Source organism: Eucyclogobius newberryi, unplaced genomic scaffold (genome assembly GCF_026437365.1).
Source record: "Eucyclogobius newberryi isolate DKJ021-1_F unplaced genomic scaffold, fEucNew1.0.hap1 SCAF_2, whole genome shotgun sequence".
NCBI lineage: Eukaryota > Metazoa > Chordata > Actinopteri > Gobiiformes > Gobiidae > Eucyclogobius > Eucyclogobius newberryi.
In genome coordinates, this window is record NW_027315834.1 from 35,368,807 (window position 1) to 35,387,808 (window position 19,002).

The following is a 19,002-nucleotide window of genomic DNA, read 5'->3' on the forward strand; positions in this document are numbered from 1 at the left end:
AGATTTCTCCATTGAAAACATAGAGGTTTGTTTTTTTATTAGTTCATTAGATACTGCTCAACTATATAGTAACTATAGATACTATTGCTCAACCTCACTGGAATGGGCCATTGACTCGTCTGCCGTCTCCATAGTGCAGTCTCGATTCCAGTCGCTGAATTCTGACAAACAAAAGCCATGATCGTTTCACATGCATATGCTTAACCAGATGATGTCCCTGATTCAATCTGAAATGATTTGCTTTAAAATATTAGGTTTTATTGACAGATTTTAGCCATGGCACCTTTCAGTTTTTGTTTTAAGATTCACAGCTGAGAATAACCCTGAATAATGTCATTTCAAAACTCTACTGACAATTTTCCACCAAATGTACATGATGTGCAGGTGTTTGTTTTGTAACACGAGGGAACTCAAGTCTGTGTCCTTGAGAAAAGTCAGCCAAAAATCTACTTGAGAGTGCTTTACAGGTGGAGCTCTGCCTCACATAGACATAAGACATATTGAAAGGGATTTATTTGGCTTCTGTTTTCGTTGAGCTGAGGTTTTGAGACACACAGTACCTGCTCAGGAGTGTATTGACTAGAGGACAGACAGCTCTGCAAAGTCAAGCATTTTCCAGCCAATCACTGAAGCTGCAAACAAGATCAGAAAATAAACCATTATTGAGCTTTATAGTGCCTCACTAAAAAAAAGTCATAAATGTATTGGAAAAAAACAACTTAAATGGATTTAGTGCAGTGCACTAAATCCACAGCAGCTTTGATAACGATTAGGCATTGGAGGACAGCAAATCTATCCTCATGGGGCATAGCGCCTTAATTGTATCAGTGCCATTTTTCAAGTGTTTAGGTGGCGGTGATTAGAGGAAAATGCCACCCATTTTCTGACTTGTGTTTTGTAAAGGTCAGACAGTGGGGGAGAGAGAGAGTGGAGAAGGTCCCTGCTATCTCTTAGAACAGCCCCGGAGGATCCCCCAGGGATACGCGCACCGGAACAAAACAGCATGTGCGGAGCTGCTGCTGCTGCGTGAGACACTGTGCAGGCCTCTGTGTGTGTAGACATGAACTTAGTGACAAATGCAATGACATTATACTGCTCTATCATAGAAAGAACACAATAATAACTGCTCAACTATTCAAGTTAGTGCTGTGGCAGCCATGGTGAATATATATATATATATATATATATATATATATATATATATATATATATATATATATATATATATATATATATATATATATATATATATATAACATAAACATATGTTGTGATTATTATAATAATAAATGTTTAACAAAGGAAGCATGTTGGTGTTTTCCACCCTAAAGCAAGTATACTTAAAATAAGCTCATGACTAATGAACACCAAACATGCAATCAAGAAACTAGTATTTTTCTTTTTTCAAAATATACACAAATCTTAATGACTATTGAAATAGTTTCAGAAGGCAAATTTAAGCAGTCTGTTTTTTATTAATAGAAATCATTTAGCCGGTAGCCTATTTTTCATCCATGCCACTCAACTATATTGCACAGCTAAATCACTATAGGAGGCCATTATTGCTCCAGGAGACATCTTATCAATGCGCTTTGGCTCTCACCCTCGTTCTGTTTTTCTCTTTGTTCAGAAATAGCCCCATTTGTTCCCTTCCCCACTGGTGGTGCCCGTCTCCCTGTAGGACCAGTGCAATGCGATGCACCTGACAGCTCTAAAACACACCTCCATCCTGCCTGCAGCCGCCATTGTTCAGCATGAGCAGCCTCAGCTCTGCACTCATCACCAGGGCACTTTCTATGGCTGCTCTGTGAAGGCACGCATTCAGAGGTGTCGGTCTAATTAAAAAAGAAGCATTTATCTCGTTTGCGTGTGTGCTACTCTTAGCCACTCGGAGTACCTTGAGTTCAATATGTATGCTGGGTGAGAAAAGCCTTTTGCATGCGGCGTGGAGACTTTTGTCTGCCTTTTGATTAAGCTGTCGTCCCTTCTCTCGACACTCTCCTATCTGTTAGAGTAACCGCCAGTTTGGCAGGAATGAGCCTGCACAGAATAAGCACCCCTCTTCACTTTACTCTTTATTCTTGTTTAGAATAAAAAAAAATGTGATTTATTTTGAAGAGGGAATCAACAACAGTAGTGTGTGGTAGACTGGTCTTCATATGCCCATTAAATGAAGCTCTCAGTCAGGACTTGGTGTCTTGTAATGTCTTCTGCTTTACATGCCCCTCTTTTATTACCTCTATCTTACAGCTGTGCTCTGAGGCCCACAAGCTTTGGATATCTGCAATCTGAAATGAATATTTACACCATATTCTAACGCTGTGGTAAAGCAGACTAGGCCACCATGTCTTGAATATAATTGAAAATAATTTTTAAGATTTTCTCAAAGATTATTTTTGATATTTTTTGATAGCTTTTTAAAAAGGCTGCTGTGTAAAAGAGTCATAACAAAAAGGTATATCACATTCGTTTTGTGGACTTACAATCACGTGCATTGTTTGTGCTATTAAAAAAATAGGAATGTGTAAGAAGTAAGAGCACATAGTGGTTTACAAATGACATATGTATAGGTCAAATTCAAGGTTATTTTTAATGTTTTTGGCTGGCTTTACTGCCTGTAGGTAAAGACAGCAGGAGGAGAACTGTCTAACGTCTAACTGTTTGTCAGGAGAAGAGAACAGATGTTTGACTGCGATTGCAATTCGCTGAATCAATAAAACTTTAAGTATGAATGTGATGCTCTTTGAGGAGCCACACATAGTTTCCATAACTGTCCAGCACAAACTCACACTGTGAGGTCTATGCACCGTCTCACATCCTTCAATCAAAGTATTTTAGAAAATGAATTAAAGTTCAACCATCTCCTCACTGATTTATTTTTCAAGTCTTACTGTCAAGTCTTACTTCAGTTTGAAATGGATTTGTGATATTTTGCCATAATCAATCATAATATAGTTGTGTTAATATACATTTATTGTACAGTAAAGTATTTGTAACATATGTCCATATAAGCACCACACCGGCTAGATCCGGATGCCTTAAAGCTGCGGAGCTCCACTTTCTGTTCATTCCTTATGTGGAATTAGACAAGTCTCGCTACAATTAGTAACTTACCACTAAGCGGAGCGTGAGTTTGTGTACCATGTAAATACTTCACCTGGGGACATCTAGAATATGTTTATAAAAGTAAGTGGTTTAGTCTCTAAGCTAATGGTAACATACAAATGTAACCAATAATGTTAAAATAACACCACAAACCGAACCAACCTGTTTACAAAAACACTCAACTTTGCATTCTATGTATTTTTTTGTTTTTTTTCTTTTGTTTTTTTGTTTTTTATACATGCAAAAATACATATGGTACATACATACATACCGTATTTTCTAGACTATAAGTCGCACATTTTTTCATAGTTTTCATAGGGTGCGACTTATACTTATATTTATACTTATATACTTATACTCCGGAGCAACTTATATGTGATATTATTTGTTATTTTCCCACTTGCAACCGCATTTCATACTCCAGTGCAACTTATTTTTCTTCTCTATTATGCATTTTTTGGCTGGTGCGACTTATAGTCAGGAAAATACAATACATACATACACACACACACACACAGACACACACACACACACACACACACACACACACAGACACACACACACACACAGACACACACACACACACACACACACAGACACACACACACACACACAGACACACACACACGCACACAGACACACACACACACACACACACAGACACACACACACGCACACAGACACACACACACACACACAGACACACACACACACACAGACACACACACACACACACACACACACACACATACATACATACATACATACATACATATGTACATACATACATATGTACATACATACCAATGAAATTTCCCCATGTGGGACAATAAAGGAATATCTTATCTTATCTTAATATCTTATCTTATACATACGTACATATGTACATACAATGTAGATAGCCAGACATACATCATATGCATATATACTCACAAATGTATGAACATGTATGAAACATGTATGAAAAAATATTGAAATGTTCTGCTCCTGAACTATTGAACTGGAGGGACTGATTCTGATCCAGTTCACACTTACTCTTTGCCAAGTCCCTCTGTACGTAGTGTTCAGTTTATTTGGAGATATTAAGGGGCAATTGTGGTCAAAGGAGCGGATTTGATTTTGAAGCCCTCTGGTGAACGAGAGCCAATAAATGGCCCTGGTGCACATAAACTAGCTGACTCAATTGATAACAGTAATGAAAACAGGTTAAAGCCATAGTCCATCATATACTCAATTCAGTGTTTTATCTGGTACAGCAACAGCAGCTACACTCCTCCTCCTCGGGACTCCTACATTGATTCTGGTTTTAGATTAACTGCCTACATTTCTCCATAGAGCTCGGCCATTATATTTTACCTAAACTAACTGGTACAGACCTACAAGCTTACATTTAATCCTAAATAGATTTCACAATATTTATTTTTTCTGTTGGGGCATTCAGTGTGTCTAAGCCCTCTTGATCTGAAATTAACTAGATACGAAAATGTGCAGCTTACACAATATGTAGCCACAAAGAAGTCACAAACCCGCCGACTCTTTGTGGTAGTGCAGTGCTGATGATTAAAAAAGATTATATTGCAAACCACAAATGGATTAAAACCTAAATTGGAATGGAAATTTTTGGTAAAAATAATCAAATAGAATGTATGAAAACGCCATGCACGCAGATATGTCCGAGTGGTCCAAATATATGCAGCGCGAGGCACCCACATGGTTTGAAAATCTGTCAATTTAAGTTTGCCACAGCACTCCTCACACTTTCAATGTCAGCCACTGGAAATGTATAAGAGCCAAGAGCTGTGGATGTGAGATATTCTGCTGTATCCTGCAGAGCGTGGCGTGTGCTGCGTCACGTGGAGATATTTTTACACAAAACATTATTTCAACACTGGTAAAATGTTTTTCTCACACAAAGCTCAAACTAAAACTGGCAAAATTGTGACATTAGCTCTTGGGGAATTGGGCAGGGAAAATGTGAAACATGCAGGAAATAGCTGAATAAAACAAAATCTGCTTATTGAAAGAGGACATAAAAGTACTACGGATGGTGTTTGCCTGAATAAGCCAGGTTGAAGACACATTTCTGTTTTATCTTGGAACCGACCAATAAAGTTCTATGGTTAGAATGGGTTTTCCTCATCATTAATTTACTCAAGATTGTATTTGGATTGATTGCTGCATGTTTGAGTAATCCTGTATCGTCTTGCATTTGAGATTTGAGTAAAGTCAATTCTCAACTACCCCCTATCCCCGCCCACGTTCCTGTAGTTACAGTCATTTGAGAAATTAATCAATGTAAAATGATTTACTTTGTAACACTACATAGCAGAAAAAAGCACAATTTGTATATTTCAATGTAGAGAAGAGACAATGTGTGAGGATGGTTGTTGTCGAAAAGCAAATACAGTGAAGTTGCTTTGTTTTATTGCAGCATATTGAACTCGTTCCTCGGGCAACAGCAGCACACATAACACCACTTGCAATGCTCAGCGCCAGCGCTCGAGATGAACCATACACTGTGAAGTCTAAAATAAATATTGATTTTGAAATGGCAATAATAGTAAGTTGTAGGTTCAATCGCTGAGTTGGCCAACATTCTCCTGTGCTACTGTAGCTTCCCCCATCGCCCGTAATCTGTGAAGTATTTACAGTGTTAAAGTACTGCAGACGGCTCAGAGTGTTGGACTGATAATCACTCACACACACCAAACCGTAGAGACAGCTTTTAGCTGCAGCTTTCACAACATTGTTCTGTGTTGGATGCGGCTTTGTTCTTACTTCAAGTTGTTCTACTTAAACACTTTGGACAGTTGGTCTACAACAGTTTGTATAACCAACAGGGGCTAAAGGCAAAGTCAAGGGAAGCTTTGGAGTTGCATTCTGTTTATTTATTTATATCTATATATATATATATATATATATTTTTTTTTACATGTCACAAATAATTTAATGCAACATTTTCTTCAACGGAAACAAACAAAACCTTTTAGATCAATGCTGAAATAAAAATGCGCACCATTTTTCAGAGGATGATGCAGTAACACTTGGTTTGTTTAAGTCTTAAGTCAAATATTATTTATTTTAGAACATAATTTGTGTTATGCCTTTCATATTAGTGCATTCATTTGGCTGGCATAAAATGATAAAAAAGCATTTTATTATATACTACTTTTATTATAGTAAATTGATATAGTGAAGCTTTTTGATGCCTTTTATCAGAGCGAGGACACAAATGCCCAGGTCCAGGCTCACCTCTAATAGAACGCTTCAACGCCTTCTACAGCCGGAGCACATAAATGAGTGATGAATGATCTCGGCTCGTACGAGGGTGTACATGCAGAAAATTACTGACTTTATCTTTGCTGGACCTTCCCTTTGATCATTAACTTTATTTCTATATGGCCGCAGGTGGGTGTTTGAAATATGGCTTTGCAGCTAAATGATGATTGGACTTTCCCCCATCCGCAAAGAGAAACACTGTTTATGTTCCATCCACAAAAGTCATTCTGAGCTGGATAATTCTCGCATGTAAGAACATATTGGTTTATTTGAATCAAACAGTCAGTAGAGGGCTTTCATGATTTGTCCATTGAGCCCGTGACCTCTTGCATGCTACACTTTGCTGCCCATTATGACACCAGTCCTCTCTGGCGTCACTATCGAACACCTCTTTTCACCTCACACAATGATCTTAATGTTTACTTTAGCTCATTGTCAAACAACACATGTGCCTTTATTTCATGCGATATTGATTTCTTACACATTCTTTTGCCTGAATGGACAGAATAATATCCATGGTTCAATCTTTTCACAGTGACCTCCAAATGATGGTGTTTAAAGCTGTTTTCTTTTCCATTGCAGAGCTGTCATATTGAGTGAATGGCTTCATCAAGCAGAACACTGGCCTCTACTGGGCAAAAGACGTTATTGCTGGAGGAAAGTAGAAACAGAAGTGGTTTTAGAGCAACCAAACAGAATGGTTTATGTATCTTCTCGCTTATTGTGGGGGAGAAAAATCACCAGAAGTAGCATGGGGTGATTTAAAAATGCAATCTATGAAACAGGCGTAGACATGTTTAACACAGGATTTGTGGAAAGGTACAACAGTTTGTTCTCAGTGTGGTGCAGCTATCACCGGAGGCTCAGTTTTCTTTAGCCATGAGCTTCAACCAGTGTACACGGAGCAGGAACACATAGTGTGCCTCCAGGTATTTCTAGCTAAGGTGTGCCTTAAAACAATCAATTCAACCGATTCACACAAAGATTTTGTAAAGAGTGTCTAGAGCAAATTTCTGATTCAAAAAGAAAGCAAACAATCACCATTGCCATATTTAAAGAACCAGACACGGCAGCATGGACAATATTTGTTAGTTATATCTAAACTTTTTTCCATAAAAGGTCCAATTTAGAAGAATTTCAGTAGGTGGTGTGCCACAGACATGTTTCAACTAAAAAGTGCATTGTGAAAAAAAATAAAAATAATAATTTGTATGGGACTTCAGTGCAAAACCGCCCTTATTTTGAAGTTTACAGTTTTGACCTGCCCAGCCCTGACTTAGACCTGTAAAGGTTAAAATCTGACCTTGTTTAGACTTGGTTTGGTCTTTTTCTGAATTTATTAAGTTATGTATGTACTTTTCAGTGTTATAACCAGTTTATTTATTGGTTATAACATGTGTTATGAGGATTTAAGGCTTATGCATTTATGAAGAGAATGGTACCAGATAAATGTTGGCTGCTTTGTGATTTTTATGGAAAGAGATATTTAGAATCCAGTGCAGTTGATGGCCAATTGAAATATTCTTGGACGATCTTTGAAGTCAATTTATATGATACACTCTACGTTCTTTAAAATGGTTTAAAGAAATGCAACTTACTAAAAGATAATGTACCGTACTGTGGGGCAGCTCTTCCACAGGGGAAAAGACAAAATGACTCCGGAAAAAGCAAAAAAAGATTTGTTTTTCGGGCAGAAAGACTGAATTTAAATGTTTTTCTCTCTAGATGAAAGGTGTCACCCACATTAGGGGCTTAGCTAAAAATATCGTCCATTGTGAAAAATACTTTTGTTGCGACGTGCAACAAAAATAAATCACTTTCTTTTTTTCCTGTAAAATATAAGTGTCTTCTCATCATCTCCCCAAACTGCTCCGATGACAGGCTTTGAATTACCTGCCCTCGTCCCTGCCTAAATTGCTCAAATATGTTTGAAGCTGATCAAACAGAAAGGTTTTTGGAGGCGCACGACCGGCCGTTTTCCCTGTGGGCTCCTGGGGGATCAGACACAAAAACAGCCAAAGAACAAAGGCCGGACTGTCAGGACTGTTAAAGACGCTTGGCCCGCAGCTTCCCAAAATAAATTCCACTCACTTGAAAAACCCGCCAACGTAAAGCTTTACTCACAAGTGTCAAAATACAAAACAGATTGAAAAATACAGTAGAAAGCCGACGTTTATGTGCAATGGAATATGGCGTCGCAGACATGAGATATGACAACTGGTAGTTTTGTTGGATTAAATTGAATCAGAAGAGCTGATGGCAAACTTACAATTGTTTTTCAGTTTTGACGCAGCTTTTTGACCCTGTTGTTTGGACCAACTTAGCAGGAAGCCGGAGGGCCGACAAAAATTGATCTGAGGGCCGCATTTGGCCCCCGGGCCTTAGTTTGGACATGCCTGCTCTAAATGATACGTCATGTCACGCTGAATATTGAGTTATTTCTAAATGCATCACTTTTTGCACACAGACTTGTAAAGATGACGCACTCCTCAAGGTTGGTGAAGTGTCTTGCCCAAGGACACAACAAAACAGTATCAGCTGCCACACAAACGCGCAAACCTCTTATGCATAATGTAAATCATCGTCCTTCCCCTATTTCACTATAACTTGTTAATGTTTGGTAGCATATACCAAACAAAAGATGCTATTTTTAACTGGCTTGCTGCAGCCTGCAATGATACTGTCACTCAGCAGCACTCTGCCAAACTCAGCCTTCAATGAATCAAACATTGCTTGTGAAAAGACCAGATGCACTATATGTATACCCACTCTTAGACTGAGCCGAGGCAGAACAACCTCACATTTATTTACCGAGATTGGCCGACAGAGGAAGATTGGACACTCCTGAACTGTCAAGGACATGACTTCAGGTCGAAGCAAATCTTTCTCTTTTATTGCATTGTGTTTGAGGCCATTTCCGCACAGTACACACCACTATAGACGCTCTTTATCCAACACAATCTTCTGACATAAATAACGTTTTGTACATACAGACAGATTTTCTGCAAATTGTAAAACACAACTCAGCCTCTATGTGAAGGTTAAAAGAACACCTGTTTTCATACTGTCGTGACAAACCATCAAACTCTTCAAGCAAACCTATTGAAGTCCCAAATCACCCTTGAACAAGCGTTGCCATTGCAAGATTATCACTAAGAAAGAATTACACAACCGCATAAAACTGCAATTTCAAAGAGAAACATCTTGACATTTATTAAGACAAACAAAGCAATGAACAGAAAATGTACGGAACCGCTAAAGTAGAAGACACGTCATCGTCCACACTCATGTATTATTATTTTAGCATGTCAGTGTGCACCTTAGCTGTTGATTGGTGGGTTGTTTTGAGCCTAGAAGAACGTGTGATGCATGCTTTATTTCTTTCTTTTCGCATTTTAGATTTTGTGTGGTATTTCAAATCATATTTCATTTGTCATACTGGGAATGCGTTGTGTTTAGAGCAAATTAAGGATCTAGTTCAAACACCGTTGTATTAACTGTTTACAATTGCCTGCTGGTGCCACTTCACCCAAGTATTGTATGAATTTGAATTTATACTCAAATTTACACCGACGTGCGACGATGTATTAAAAAGCAGATAATGCCTGTGCTATCACTATAGATGACGTGCCCTGTTTGATTTTGAGATACAAAGCAACACTGTGACACACATTTCACAAAGCGGTCCTGTTTATCATCAGAACAGAGTGTCACTGCTGTGTAAATGCCAGTAGGTCCTGATGGCCCGGGCGGTGCTCCGCTGTGGGGTGGATGGGGGGGTCACAGGGGGTGAAGGGGGTGAAGGGGGCGGAGGCTCTAACCCGGGGCAGCAAACTTGGCCTTTCAACTTGCCACTGAGCATCAGAGCCATGCATGAGGGGAGACACCAAGGTCTTGATGTGCAGTGCAGACGGTGGAGAGCTGACGGAACCTTTTATTGTAAAATTAAACTACTCTTAACTCTAACTACTCTTTGGTCCAGATAGGAGCAGACAACTGTACTGGACGGACACGTGGAAAGACTACGTCACACTGCAGCTCTTGATGAAACGTTCAGATTTTGTTTTTAGAAAAGCAGTTCACATTGTAAATAGAATTATGATGGAATAGTGACTCAAATCAGTTTTCATATTTGAACCCAAAAGGCCTGAAGAAGAGACAAAATATTAATGAGACAGCACAATTTGTCAATATATACTTTTAGTCATCTTTATATTTGACCTTAAATGGGCAATAGTTGATATTTTATCTTTATTACCCTTTTCACAAACACACAAACCCCACTTAACTTGCATATTTTATCCAGACAGTTGTTTTAATCTGTTTCTAAAATTAAACAATGGACCATAAAACACAGTACATGATACGGAGGGAAACTAAACCCATCTAAAGACATCTAAATCCTTTTTTTTAAAGGTCCCATAACATGCAAAATCGACTTTTCAGAGCTTTTAACCTTCTTACATTGCTATTTGTGCTTCATATATGTACCCAGAATGTTTTTTGATTGATTCCCGCAGTGTTTAGCAATATTACAGACTATCTCCTTTCCTCCAATCTCCAAACTGACGGGCGGTGGCTGCAAGACCGCGTCATAACCATAGGCACGCGTCACCACCACTTAACTATTATGTTAAGGGTGTTGCACAACCCTTGGGACAATAAAGGATTATCTTGTCTTATCTTATCTTATTATTATCAATTAAACACTTAGGATAGACTACAAAACGTGAAAAAAGCACGTTATGGCACCTTTAAGAAGAGTTGGACAATTTATGCCATATAAATTGTCCAACATTAAAGTCCCATGTGGTCCAAAATCTGTTAAATAAGTCAATTTAAATTTCATAAATGTACAGTTCATCCATTTGGTCTTCCCTGCCGTACTGTCCAGTGACTGTGTCCATGGCAGGAGTTCTGAAGCCTACAGTTCATGGTCCTGAAATCAATCACGGGAGGGTGATGTCAAAAACAGTCTGTCGCACAGTTTCTCGAGTAGTTGGAATAGTGAGCAGTTTGACATCGTGTTTTCAAAAAAGGTGATGCGTTTTTCCTGCGGAATACTTTCCAAACATGTGATTTTGTGGCCCTCCATTAAGAAACAAACACATCCTCCTATTCATCATCAGTCCAAATGAAGTGACCTTCTCTTTCCTGCTCAGTTTTAATATATTTGGACTGTCCAGATAATTAACGTATTTGTAAAATGTTGATATTATTCCTCTTGAATGTTCTGATTTACATGCTTTAATCAAAAGGTCAGTCGGAGGGTTATAATAGTCATTGCTTTGTTTAATTTCTCGGTTATAATAACTACTTATTCATAAATACCTATAAAAGGCTTGTTTCTCCAAGCCAAAGGATTACTTCAACATATCAAAGCTTTTCATTCGGTTCCTTTCTGTGCTGTAAAAGTCACTTAGTTCCACATATGCAGTGGCCTGGGTCGCATTTGGAAAAATCCGATTCAGACTATTCACACCGTCATGATAAAAATCCAGGCAACATTTCAGCAAAAACTAATAATAATCTGAATTGATCTGCAGCGTGAACATAGCCCAAGAGTTAATGGGATCAGTTTATGTCAGTTTATTCCAAATCGCAGCATCGTAATATGTGTTGATCTTCAAAACATGCTACCAAGTGACCCATTAAAACATAATCTGGAGTTGTGTTTTGCTTCATTCACACATAAAAAAGTCTGGAACTCAATATACAAAGGTTTTGATCACAATTCGGAACTTGCTTTGGTGATTCAGTGCAACATAAAACAATGAACAATGATAAAACAACCCATAGAAAGTCAGACAGAAAAACAATTTAAATCTGCTATAGGATAAAGATAGAAATAGGCAATAAGATAAAACTAAAAATAGGCTTACTATGTACACACAATTTACAGTTGAATTGAAACTGCTTGATGTTGAACCAAATTGCGATCAAAACCTTTGTACCTCTGAAACAAGACAACCAGTAAATAGTGCTCTGTATACACGTGTAACCTTTGGGTGTACATAATCCTTCCCGTTCTTCATTCCATTACAACTACGTGGGACCAAAGCACTTACCGGACCTATAGCTGTATAAACTTCCATTGATCTTATGCTCTCTGGATGTGGCTCCATGCGACCCACTTGTAGGGAACAGCCTGTGCACTGCTGACCCTCGCGTGTGCTCCAGCTGAGACAAAGGCCTGGATCACAGCGCTGACCTGGTGTTTATGGACACAGGAATGTGATCTGGCAGTGAGGAGACAGGGTGAACCCGCTCACAGGCTTGCCCCGCTGCAGTTGTTTGTTTGGACTGAGCGGCTGTCTCTGCACACGCTGTATGTGGAATACTAATGGATTTGACTAATCACCCTGGCTCCTCTTTTTTTCACTCCCGCTTTGGTCGTATGTTCCTTTGCTGTTGCGTGGATACATTTAAAGATGTTTTCATAGTTCAAATAATTACGGTACTCAATAATCACTTTACACAGAAGCTAAATGTGTAACAAAGAGTAACTCTCATCGTTTGAAAATGCCATAATTTATTTAGAAAATGTTGATCTACGATATTTTTCAACATCAAAATATCATGATATACAATACTATTAAAACTCATTTCTAAAGTAGAACAGTTCCTTTTCTAAATGCACAATACCTTTGAAAACATGAGCCGAAACAATAATAAACCCGAATGAAACACTTTCATAATTCTAATTTGTCATAGAAGTTATTTATTTGACTCTGTATGTGTGTATGATATTGTGCTACTTAAAAATAAGAATAGCAAAAAACTGTAAGAAAATGTACACACATTAAAAATATTGTTCCAGCTATTAGTTATTGAACGACAAGTAGATATTTTGTCAGGTCTATCTCTTACATACACATAAAGGTTTAGTGACAAGACGGATCAGTCAAAGTTGTTTTACACACCCTTAAATATAATATTACATTAAGTTGTAAGATCAGCAAAACAGGTGTGTTATGGCACAAACTATTGGGTAGCTGGGCACAAAGTAATCAGATGGACTTATACAATCCAGTCACAACTAATGATGATTCACTTTTCTACATTATAACTCAAGGGAAAGACTTAAAGACATCCTGGAGCTGCAAAAAGTGTGGGCCAGATTAAAAGCTGCTGTGATTTACTCAAGGATTAGCCGGCCCCTTTGGCATTAGGAAGCTGTGTGAACTGTGTAAAATAATTTTAGTATTAAGATGTATTATTCATAGCAGCCAGAATGCGGTGTTTGCTCTCATAAAGATGAGTGAAAAGGTTAAGAAGACCAACTGTGGCTAAATGTTTTTTTTTATCAGATAAAACAAATTTAGTCTTTAATGTGATTTTCTTTATGTGATTTGGACGCTCTGAAAACACCGTGGCCCTGATGATAACCTGTGCAAACCCTTTCCACCATGTAAGTTTATCTTAATTTGCGAACACCACCATTAGCAATCCAATTAGCGCTGGGATTGAGAAAGACACAATGTCCCACAGCAATGGCCGCAATCAATGTAACTTTCCATTCAGTTTCACCGACCATATCACATGGGAATGAGCTAATGGGGAGCGAGGTCAGTATGCAAATAACATGTTTTTTCTGTTTGCCTCGCTCAGTGTTCATACCAGACGTGATCCATTGGCAATTCAATATAATGGTCTTTGAAAATGCCACTACAACAGCCTCTGCAAACATTAAACTGAATGCACCAATAAAACATTCACTACAGTGGCTTATACAGTATTTATTTGAGGTTTCTCACTGCAAAACACCAAAGTGTACTTAAGTATGTTGTTTATGTATCTGTTCTTCACTTAAGTACATTTTACAGTGGATACTTTCTACTTTCTGTACTTTCTACTCGACGACATTTATTCTTAGCTTTGAGCAAACAGAAATATACACACAAAAAGTCAAGAAACATTGAGAAATGGATTGAGGACATTTTTTTTAATCGAGATCATCACATTTTGCTCTTTAGTCATCAAAAATCAAAAACTCTAAAAGTAAAATTGTTAACATGTAGTTCACTAGATTTATACTTTTACTCCTGTATCCGTGCTTTTACTGAAGTAACAAAAACACTTCTTCCACCGCAGCAAAACACTTATATGTAATATGTGTTATATGTATATGTATGTAATATGCCTGCTTAATAGGCAAAATGTAAACACCTTGATGCCCTTCCTGATATTTTTCTCTATTTATCCGAGCTTGGGACTGGCCTGAGAAGCTCTGGTCTGTGTAAGAAACATGGAAAATGTGTAAGATACAAAGAGCATATATGTGCCACTACATTATAGGTGTCCTCAACTGGCCGACAATTAACATATTCCACATCTTTTCCCCTTTGGCCCTTTTCAGTTCAGGCAATTAGAACTAACACCAATGACAACAAGTGGCAACAAGCAATTAGTCTAGTCCATGATGAGCGTTTATGGGGCAGAACTTAATCCTCCAAAGGTTCACCAAGCAAAGACACCTTTATTATTTGACCAAACTACCTCTAGACAAGCGTCAGCCTTCTAGCATTTTGTCACATCCGCGAGTAAACAGACGTCTTTATCCAGGAGTGTAACCCACTTTTATTCCTTTAATCAGTAGCAGGAAGTATTCTTACTCAGCCCGGCTTTCCTTTGCTGTTGCTCACATGACATGTTGTGTAAGCAAGACAACAGCATCAGTTCATTAGAGTAATACAAACAGTACCCTTTCCCCTGCGTCTCTCACTCCAAAGACTGTACACACACTCCTATTGGCAGGGAGCACCCAAAGGATCCCCGGCTCCGTCTATTTGCACATCATGTCAACAGTGTCTTTGTACAAATCTCCTGTTAACAACTGCTGGTGTAGTAACAAGTCAGAAACACATTAAGACCTATTATATTTACAAATGCCGCACAGAGGGTTATGTGTGTGGGAGATGTTGGGTCTAGCTCAGCAGAAAGCATTTATAATAAATGAAGATTCACAAAGATGAATGACAAATTATGTAATAATGAAGACGACATGTTAATCTTCAAAGAGAGGGTGACATTTATGTGACATTTTGCACATAAATATTCAGTCTTTATTACTTGTATAGCCAGTAATTATCCCGTCAAACAAAATATGTCACAGAGGTTTCCAAAACATTTCAGGCCGGGACCACCAAAATAACCATGCAACTATGTTTGTAATAATTTCAGCTTGCAATAATATGTTTAATATCTGGTTTAGTTGCATTCATTGTGTTATTTGACCTTTAACTTATCAAGGTTATACATTTTCTAAATACAGTGTCATAACTTGAAGTCATTTTGAAACTCTCCTCTCTGTGCCACATGGTCCCAGGAAAAGAATGATTGAAGAATGAATGCTTATAGAATTTGTGGATATATGTTTTGGGAATCAAACCCCTTGCATGAGCCATACAATTATTGATAGTAATATTTATTTGGGAATATTTATACCAGACCAAATTTGCTGGACACGAGAGGAAATGACAAAATTGCATTATTTTCCGTACTGCTGCGGTAGTTCACGGTATTATTTAAAAGCATGTTCTGGCGGCTCAGTCAGTCTATAAACATCTCAAAGATGCCCTTTGCCCTCTCCCTTTGGTGACCTCCCTCGAGCTGAGGACACAGAGCTGCGTGCCAGTGTACATGTGTATGCGAGTGGGTGGCTGTGTGACTGGACACTAATGAGCACCCTGATTTTCAACCGCAAAGCCTCAGGATATCATTAACTCAGCCACTATGAAACATCACATCGAGCCATCAGTCAGACGATGAGTGAGGATGCCTTTTCACACAGAAGGGGGAACAAAACAAGCAAGCAGCTTTGGAGATTTGGGAATCGAGAAGGACAGAGTGATCAAAAACAGAATAGGAGATCGGCGAGAACACAAACCCTGACGTGTTAGAATTTGTTCACAAAGGGCATAAGTGATTCAACAGCACACACAAAAATATGCTCTGGTTGAGGGCTTAGCATGGCTGTGATTGTCTCGCTTCTCCTGCGATGGGATTGGCAGCATGGCGACATGTGCATTAGCGCTTAGCATTTCTACACATCACATGGATTGACTTGTGTGGCCCGAGCAGTGCACATAATTACACTGATGCAGCAAAAGAAATGATTTCATACAAGTCTGTCATTTTGTAGGTTTAACGTTTTGGCCCATGGGTTTGAATGAGGTGGAGGGTTGTTTTTCTGTTTCACACACATAGACAAATATTTAAATCAACATTTTAAAATGTTTAATTTTTTTTTTTTTCCATCTCTGTATTGATCTACACATTCCCTACCAGGGCGTCAAGCATAAAAAATCAAATGAAATTAACTTTACATATGTGTGCAAATCAGTGTTACCGCACATTTGTTTGAGTTAAATGTGAATTAGTTTTTATTTTCCCGATAATTGGACCGCAGACTGCAGACTATGAGAATGACTGATCTGAAGAGTGTGTCCTGATCTTTTCAACTGGCCAATAAATACAGTCGTAGCCGCTATGACATTTAGGCGGCGCAATATGTTCTTTCAGACATATTTCCTGCCATTCCTTTCTCTATTTTTTACTTCCATTGTTTCCTTTCTTTGGGACCGCCTGGACCCCATGACCACTGATTCTGTTCACTCCATATGTGAAGGGTGAGAATGTACCCCACAAGAATAAACTAGCTACTCAATGTGAGGGCCACGCTGATGTCATCCCCCTCGCTCTTCTTTCTCTACTGCTTCTCTGTGTCCTACAGACCAGAAATGGGTCTATTCAAGAGCACATCCCTCCCCCCCTTGGAGTTGCACCCCTACAGGTCAATTCTGTGCCTTATTGCTAAGAACGGAGGACACACTGGGAAATGAACTAGCTTTGTGCTTGGTCGTGACATATAGAATTGATCACGTGGTTGAGTCTGTGGGCTAAGAGTTTAACAAGTGAAAAGGGCAAAATGTGTAAAATGTCTCTCAAAGGGCTCCAAGTGACCGTCCTGCGATGAAAATGCCTGCACCACAGCTTTAAAACATGTTTTCATGAGTTTGGCCCCATTGGCCATCGTCCAGTCTAATCCACATTGTGTCCTGTCTTTGTACAGTCCATTGCTGGTTTCTCAAGCTCATCTCCACCTCTGTTTAATCTTCACAGGCTCTTTCATTTGGACCACACCATGAGTTGACTGTGGACAAATGGAGCGGATTCCTCATTTTGAGATAGAATGAGCCGGGGGATGCTTTGTCTGACTGAGGAATGCCCATAAGCCCATAAGACAGAGAGGACCACTGTTTAGGCCATGGTGGGCTGCTATACCAGGCCCGGACAGAGCCATGGCAACGCAGCAGCAGGTCTGCTGGGGTATAGCGCTGCTACAATACGGCAGCCTGGGGTTTGTCATTCCAGTCAGGCCTGACCCAAATCAGCACATCCTGGGAACCACTTGCCTTCACTCATGCACTGGCAAATTTAAATTGTCTATTATTTAGCAACAACAAATAAAACATATGGAAATTTGAAGTCTAATTACTGAAAAATGTGTGTGTTTATGATTTAACGCCACAGCTCGTGTAGCCTATGGCTGCACATGAATGGGATTTTTCGCTTGTTTACACAGTATGTCTACAAACCACTTCCCCATCTGCATTGCCTTTCCGCATTGAATGCTTAATTCAACACATTGCTTAATAATCTTTTTTGTTTTCATGTGTTTATTATCTACCATCAACAGCTGCGGGAAAATCTGCTTTAAATGAGAACAGCCACAAAGAAGTTATTGGGACCATGTCAAGAAAAGTGTTTTTCTGTTGTAATTGTCACCGAAAGCAAAGCATTAAGACTAATGCACAAATGCAAATAAAACTTTTAAACACCAGTGAAACTTCTGAATGAACTTTCTCAACAAACTCCAGAAAGTAAATAATTTCTTACAGTAAACTTTAGAATCCGTTTGATCCTAAAATAACTGGCATTGCAAGTTTTACACATGACAGAGAAATGTATAAGAAACCCTCAGACCCTACACTTGAGCTTCCCGGGCCGCAATCAAGGATTGAAACTTTTTTTGTGCCCACCTGGCTGCCCAAGCATGGCCTCACCACATCTCTACCACGTGAAATATGTGGAGGAAAAAGACTTACGTTATTACGGCGGTCTGGTAGTTGGATTAGAGTTTGGAGAAGTAGTTTCTGTGAGCTCTTTTCATCTGCACTTGTCCCCCTCTGCTTCAGCCTCGCCAAAACTATTTCTGCGTGCGGGCTGTGTAGACGGAGGCTGTGCACTCCCTCTGTGTCACAGTGTGTGTGTGTGTGTGTGTGTGTGTGTTGTATTCGGTGTGTGAGAGACTTTGGTTGGCTGTCCAATGCTCTGTTTCCTGACTCGTGATCACAAGCTCATTACCCCCAAGGTCACTCCTGGGACGTCCTGCCTAGCACTCAGAGCCCCACCAGAGACATGTGAGATGACAAATGGAGAAGACAGGGGAGAGCAGCAGGAGTCAAAGTGAGTCTATCGGGACAGACAGAGACACATTAGAAAGACACTAAAGAAAGACATCAGTGCGCTTTATAGTAATTAGACACAAATTGACCGTTGTATGAGGACGTAATGGTCGTCCATATTCACGGTTATATAAAAGATGTTGTTGAT

General features: G+C 39.1%; 2 protein-coding genes across 2 annotated transcripts in view; one reads left to right on the forward strand and one right to left on the reverse strand.

Annotated features, from left to right (window-relative positions):
- Nucleotides 1–18,758, reverse strand: part of ptn (pleiotrophin) — a 34,304-nt gene extending 15,546 nt beyond the window's left edge. Inside the window, exon 1 of the mRNA XM_072455168.1 lies at nt 18,495–18,758. The gene's annotated coding sequence lies outside the window, so the exon portion shown is untranslated. The remainder of the gene's footprint in view (nt 1–18,494) is intronic.
- chrm2a (cholinergic receptor, muscarinic 2a) overlaps nt 1–19,002 on the forward strand; it is a 162,312-nt gene that overhangs the window by 86,037 nt on the left and 57,273 nt on the right. The gene's annotated exons all lie outside the window — the stretch shown is intronic.